The sequence below is a fragment of the Pipistrellus kuhlii genome, unplaced genomic scaffold, assembly GCF_014108245.1.
Source record: "Pipistrellus kuhlii isolate mPipKuh1 unplaced genomic scaffold, mPipKuh1.p scaffold_m20_p_3, whole genome shotgun sequence".
NCBI classification, from domain to species: Eukaryota; Metazoa; Chordata; class Mammalia; order Chiroptera; family Vespertilionidae; genus Pipistrellus; species Pipistrellus kuhlii.
Window position 1 is genome coordinate 84,982,341 of NW_023425529.1, and position 6,000 is coordinate 84,988,340.

Below are 6,000 nucleotides of genomic sequence, written 5' to 3' on the forward strand. Positions count from 1 at the left end.
AAGAACTCAGAAACACCAATGAGAAAAAATATATGCACCCCACTGTTCATAGTTGCACAATTTACAATAGCTAAGATATGGAAACAGCCTAAGTGCCCATCAGCAGATGAGTAGATTAAAAACTGTGGTGCATCTACACAATGAAATACTATGCTGCTGCACAAAAGAAGGAACTCTTACCATTTGCAACAGCATGGATGAACCTGAAGAGCACTATGTTAAGGGAAATAAGCCAGTTAGAGAAGAATAAGTATCACATGATCTCATTCATTTGTGAAATATTATAAACAACAAACTGATGAACAAAACTAGATCCAGAGACATAGAAACATCAAACAGACTGTCGAACCTCTGGGGGAAGGCAGGGAGGATGGGCAGGGGGGTAAGGGATCAACCAAAGAACTTGTACACATGCATATAAGCACAACCAATGGACACAGACAGCAGGGAAGTGAGCACAAGTGCTAGGGTGGGAGTGGTTGGGAAGAGGTCAATGGGGGGGAAAAGGAGACAAATATGATACTTTTAACAATAAAGAATTTAAATTTTAAAATGGCAATAAATACATATCTATCAACAATTGGATCTAAAAAATCAAAATAAATGAACAATCAGAACAGAAACAGACGTATAGACACAGAGAACATTTTGATGGTTGCCACATGGGAAGGGTGGTTTCGGGGATGGGTAAAAAGGATGAGGGGATTTAGAGATGCAAGTTAGGCTGAAACCGGTTTGGCTCAGTGGATAGAGCGTCAGCCTGTGGACTGAAGGGTCCCGGGTTTGATTCCGGTCAAGGGCATGTACCTTGGTTGTGGGCACCTCCCCAGTAGGAGGTGTGCCGAGGCAACTGGTTGATGTTTCTCTCTCATCTATGTTTCTAGCTCTCTGTCTCTCTCCCTCCTTCTCTGTAAACAATCAATAAAATATATTTATTAAAAAAAATAGAGATGCAAGTTAGTAGTTATAGTGTAATCATGGGGGTGTGGAATATAACATGGAGAATATATTCAATAATACTACCTAATAAAAGAGTAGTATGCAAATTGATCTCTCTTTTGCTACACCCAAGCACGCCCACAGCCAATCAAGGCAAGAATGCAAAATAACCCAACCAAGATGGCGGTTGATTTGCATATCAAGACAGGGTAGAAAGAAGCCAAGGGAAACTGCAGAGAAGCAAGTAAGCGGGGGCAGGGGAGAAGGAAGGAAAGCAGGTGGGACAGGGAGAAGAAAGAGAAGCATGTGGGGTGGGGAGAGGGAAAAGAAGCAGGCAGGCTGGGGGAGAAGGGAGAGAAGTAGGCAGGGCGCGGGAGAGCTCAGCAGGAAGCCCTATTGCAGGAATCTTCCTGCAACGGGCTACTAGTAACTATGTATGGTGTTGGATGGGTATGAGATTCTGGGGGATGATCACCTAATAAGTTTTGTAATGTTTAATCACTGGGGTGTATGCTTGAATCTAATATAATACTGTATATCAACTGTAATTTAAAAATGATTTAAAAAAAACTACTTATGATACTATTGTCTGACTATTGGCTCATCTGCTGCTCTCACTGCAGATTGTTCACACGTATGCCTTCATTTTGGGGCTGGAGTGCCTCGGCTCATATGCGCCCCACAGGCCTCTCTTTCCCCACATTGAGGCCTCCATGGCATCTCTCTGCAGCTCAGCTTGGGCTTCCTTACAGCATGGTGGCTGGGTTCCAAGAGCACCACTGTGAGGCTTCCAGACATTTTCGCTGCATTCTATCGGACAAGTGAGTTTTGAGGCCAGAAAAGATGTAAGTGGGGGGAAATGCCTGTGCCTCTTGGTGAGAGGAGAAGCAAAGGATCTGTGGCCCTCTTTAAGGACACACAATAGTGTGCCACAATCCAGTCATCAAACTTGCTACTTTGAGCTGAAGATTAAACAAATGAACCCCTCTCCAGTGTTGTGTATTTCTTTAGCAAACACTCCTCCTGGCTGCACTTGCGTTCAAGTTAGTAGCAGCTTTTATGAACCCTGCAGTGAAGTTCACTGAACAGGTCTTTGCAAATCCCAACACAGAAGTGTCTTAGTTACTATGAAGTTAGTCTGAGAAGCTGACTCCAACTGCTTCTTCAGGTGAATGACAATTCCTGTCATAAGCACTGGGTTCTCCAGCTCAAAACACCTTCAAGTTGGAAAACCTGGGTCTGAAAAAGTTCATTTACTGGCCCAGAGTTAGGTAAGCCCCATGACTCTCACCAGGCTCAGGAAATAGAAGTCGTTTTGTCAGTTTTAGTACAGTCTCACTTCTCTATAATTAAAAATGTCCAATTCAGCCCTGGCTTGTATTTCTCAGTGGCTAGAGCATTGGCCTGCACACCTGAAGGGTCATGGGTTCAATTCCTGGTCAAGGAGACGTACCTGGGTTGTGGGCCAGTGCAGAATACAACCAGTTGATGTATCTCTCTCATAATAATGTTTCTCTCTCTGTCTTTCTCTCTCTTTGTCTTCCCTTCCACTCTCTTTGAAAATCAATGGAAAAATTTCCTCATGTGAGGATCAACGACAACAAAAATGTCCAATTCCATGTACTATTTGAGGCTCTAAATTATTTTAAGTTAAATGCTTCTCCTGACAGATTTTGTCTCTAAATAATAGAAATGACTAATGTCAGATTTGGGGCAAAAATGTACAAAGATGAGTCTCAGATATCTTGAACCTGAAGGTAAGGAAATCATCAAAGATCACAGCATCAAAAAGAAGAATGGACACAATCAATATATGAAAACTCATGAGTCCGTAATATTACAAAATCAAACATACAAATAAAACACGAAACCTATTGGCTTTCTTGGAGGTACCAAGACAACTACACATCGTTCTAAAGATGGATATGCAAAGGGGAGGAATCTAACATTTAGTCTGCCTTTCCTATGTAGTCTGTACTTCAGAGTAATAAGCAGTTGACGGGGGGGAATCCTTTATGATAAGAAAAACCCAGCTAATTAATACTGAAGTAATTATATTGCTAGAAAAGCAAATTTTTACAACCAAATGGTGGAGCTTGAGGACAATCAACAGTGGCTGTTAAAAGGCACAGGAGCAAAGTGAAAACCTCAGAGACCCATCACACGAATAGAACTCGAAGAGACTGCTTGGATCCTGATTGGATTAAGTCAACTGAAAAATTCATTTTCTTAGCCAAGGGGGGGAAATCAAATATGGACTGCCTATTACACATTAGATACTGTGTTTCCCCGAAATAAGACATCCCCTGAAAATAAGACCTAGCGCAACTTTGGGAGAAAAAATTAATATAAGACACTGTTTTATTTTTGGGGAAACAGGGTATTATGGTAACTGTATTACGTTTGGTTGGATGTGATAATAGCATTGCGCTTATATCTGTGTGATTTTTAAGCCCTTATCACACACAAACTGAAGTACTTAATCAATACAGTGATCAATGTCTGAAATTTGCTTTAAAATACTCCAGGAGCCAAAACCGGTTTGGCTCAGTGGATAGAGCGTTGGTCTGCAGACTGAGGGGTCCCAGGTTCGATTCCAGTCAAGGGCATGTGCATTGGTTGCGGGCACATCCCCGGTGGGGGGTGTGCAGGAGGCAGCTGGTAGATGTTTCTCTCTCATCGACGTTTTTAGCTCTTTATCCCTCTCCCTTTCTCCTCGTGGAAAATCAATAAAAAAAATTTTTTTTAAATATTCCAGGAAACAGTGTTGGGGAAGAATAAGTAAAACACAAAAGGCAGAATACTGATAAATGTTGAGAGGAGGGGATGAGTATGTGAGTGTTCATTTATCTATTCTTTCTACTTTTGTGTATATGTGACTTTTTTCATAAGATGTAAAATTTTCCAAAAATTTAAACATTTTTAGAGAAAAGTTAAAGCTCCTCTCCAATTTGGTTCTTCTTTTGGCTAGAAGGCTACAGGGGGGAAAAGAAAGGCCCCATTTCTCCAGGAGTCCTCCTACTCATCCCTCCTCTCACTCACACAGTGACCCCTGGGAAGGGGATCAGAGAAAGGGCAGGACCCATTTCACCTGACAGGTGTCCTTGGGATCTAATGGTGGTGTTTGCAGGACCTGGCAGGTGTTCAAAGTTGATTTTCTTCAGGGGTGGATTTTATGTTACTTTTTAAAGATCCTCCTTTCTTGGGTCTCTGTCACCCACAGACCATCAGGTACTGGACTTCTGCCAATGTGTCCCCCACTCACACAGATATGCAGACTCTCTGCTGCTGCCCAAATGTCCCTGCCCATGGCCTTCTCAGATGAAGTCCCTTTCAAGATGGCTTTAGAATGGCTCCAGCTTCCATATAGACCACATCTCATCTTAGCCAATGCTGCAGAACAGGGTAGAGCATATTCCTTGATTCTGAGTTCTCTCCATTTGTTTCCTTGCCAAATTCTCTGGAGAGACAAATAGGTGCACTTGACTGAGCCAGCAGGCTGGGATAGGGGCGGGACTACAGCGGCTTTGACATTTCCTGGGACTAGTGCTGCTTCTTGGCTAAGGGTTATCTAAAAGGAACCTGTCCCATCTTCTCCTGGCATCCTTCCTCTGCCAGGTATGCAAGAACCTTCTCCAGACTAAACCCACTGTGGGCCTCTCACAGAAGGTCTGAAGGCACATGGGTGCCTGATACATCCATCAAGAGGCTTTTACAGCAAGTAACAGGATACAAGCATTTATTATTACATATAATAAGAATAGAACTAGAAAGTTCCACATTGATCTAGTGATTTGATGATATCAGGGCTCTGGATCAGCATCTCTTATTGTTTTTTCTCCTGTTAGTCACAAGATGGCTGCCACTCTTCCAAGCATCACATTATGCGCAATAACATACAAAGGCAGGAAAGAAATGGTAAATTCACTTCATGTACCTCTCTTGTCATCAGGACAGAAAATGTTTCCCAAAATTCTCCAACAGACTTTACATCATTGGCCAGAAGTGGATCACATGCCCCCAACTCCCCTCCTGCCCAAACCCAATCACTAACAAAAGGGAATAGGATTCCCATGATTGTCTTAGATTAATCATGATTCATCCTCTAGAGCTATTTCATCTTCCCTCAGTCACCAATCTCAGAACAAAACTGAGATTTTGTTAACAAAGGAAAAGAGGGCTAGCTGTTTGTAGACCATCACTTGTCCCACAGGTATCAAAGACAAACACCACCTACTTCTACTTCATGACTCTGCCCAAAACAAATCACAGGACAGCATTCATCAGTCCTTCCTCCATGAAATGAAGTCGTCATACTCATGGCTGGTTTGGGTGACAAGAATGGAGCAGAAGTCTGCAGTTTAAAGAGGCTTGCTCCTGCATGGCCCTCTGAAGGCCCTGAACAGACTGAATCAAAGTTGGAACCATTTTGGGGGCCACACCAAGACATGTGCCTTCAGGCTGAGATCCTGGATCTCACCTGGGGATCCATGTGCCTTGGCCCCTCCATTGCGCAACACTGCCAGCCTGCCTTCACTCCCACCTCTGACTTTCCCAGCCTAAGAGCTGGGTATGCTCAGCAGGGGAGGGAAGATGCTGTGACTAACAAAAAAACAAAAACAAAAAAATTATTTAGGACTTTTACAGGAGAGAGTGGGAAATGGGAAGAGGGCTGGGATATAATGTGAAAATTAGCCAGAGGCAATATAAGGGGTGTTGGAGTTCTGATAACATACGGCAGATGCCGCTACTACAGAAAATGTAACTGTCTAGCCAGATGGAAGGAAGAAGGAAAGGGAAAATAGAGGAAGAGAAAAGGGGAAGTAGGGGAATGAGGAAGGAAAGAGAACAGGGTTGCTTGCTCTGGATTTGTGGATTAACTTTTAGAAATTCGCTTCTGTTGCTGTTTTCCCCTGGCTCTGGTGAACACTTACACAGGTCATAATAGTGTGGCTTGTTTTAATTAGTTTGAATATCCATGGTCTGGGTTTGGGGATTAATTTAATTTTTACCACTGTACTAGACTAATCTGATTATTCTCTTGGGGAGTTTGCATGTGAA